Genomic DNA, 1286 nt, shown 5'->3' with positions numbered 1-1286 from the left:
GTAGCTAACTCTCCCTCCCCCTAAACAATATATATTCCTATAAATTCTTATATACTGTATAGCAGGAACATGTATCTATGAAATATGTTTTATGTGTTTGTTTTATTGACATTATTATTTAATCCTCAGTATCTTAATCACATTTTTTTTGTCTGTAAGGGATAGGAGTAAGGAAAAATAGTAAAACTGACAAAATCAGGGTGCGTGAGACATAAACAGGGTGCGCGACAGACAAAAGATTGCGTGAGAAAACAAAATCTTATCGGACAACACATAAATTCCTCGCTATTTCATCTATGTTTTTTTTTTTAAGGAGGGTAAAAGGGTGCATGAGAAAAATTGCGGTGTTTTTTTAAAAAATAAGGTTGGAGGGGGGGGAGGGAAAAATAATCTGGACTATATTGGAATATCAGTTGTTACTGGCGGAAGGCTGTGGAAAGTATCATCGTTATTATGGTTATTTAAGCGTTGCGGATCGTAAATATTAGCGAAAGGGTTATCCAGGCTCTTAAATCATTAAGTGATTAGTACAGCAGCAATTAAAAAAAAAAGTCTCAAAACACAAACAAAAGCGCAACGGCCTCGCGCACAGCATCCAGCAGTCACAAACAATGTTCCAAAACAAACAAACAAACATCGGAGACTCCTCCTCTCCTTTCTTTCTACAGCCCTGACGCTCCGGCTTGCTGACCTGCCCTGACCTCGCCCAGCCTTCGCGTCGCGCCTCTCCTCATGCACTTACCCGCGACAATGACCTGGACGCCATTGCTCATGACCCTGGTGGCGAGATTGTGCCTGGCGCCGACGCTAAACCGCGCACCGAGACGCTGGCCACTCGGGTCGCTCTCACTCGGCTCCAGGGCGCCCACCAGATTTGACCCGGGCTGTCCACCCACCGCCCGACCCGAACCCTGTCCTGACCCTGCATGACCAAGAGGGACTTGCTTTGCATTCCGCCATAACCGTTTCAAGCATTGCAACATGAGGTCACCCGGAGGTCACCTCAAGACGTAAGCGCCTGTATATTCGTGCGCGAGTTGCAGAAGTATGCAACAAAAGGTAATATGACTTTATAGTTTTGTTGAATTAGCAATATAGCACAAGTCAAGTATAAGTGCATCATTCTATTTTAAATAAATTCCGCAACGAATATAAACATAGGCATTTACGTTCAAAATATCAGTGCATTGCCAACATATGTGATACAAGCTTACTTGTGGGGTTTTGACATTTGTTGAATTTAAATGGAAAAAAAATAAAACTTGATAGAGAGTGAGAGAGAGGAG

General features: G+C 42.9%; 1 protein-coding gene across 1 annotated transcript in view; it reads right to left on the bottom strand.

Annotated features, from left to right (window-relative positions):
- Nucleotides 1-1286, bottom strand: part of LOC119589311 — a gene marked incomplete in the record, with an annotated part of 61041 nt that overhangs the window by 15573 nt on the left and 44182 nt on the right.

Source organism: Penaeus monodon, chromosome 25 (assembly GCF_015228065.2).
Source record: "Penaeus monodon isolate SGIC_2016 chromosome 25, NSTDA_Pmon_1, whole genome shotgun sequence".
Lineage (NCBI taxonomy): Eukaryota > Metazoa > Arthropoda > Malacostraca > Decapoda > Penaeidae > Penaeus > Penaeus monodon.
This window is presented reverse-complemented; position numbering and strand designations above follow the sequence as displayed.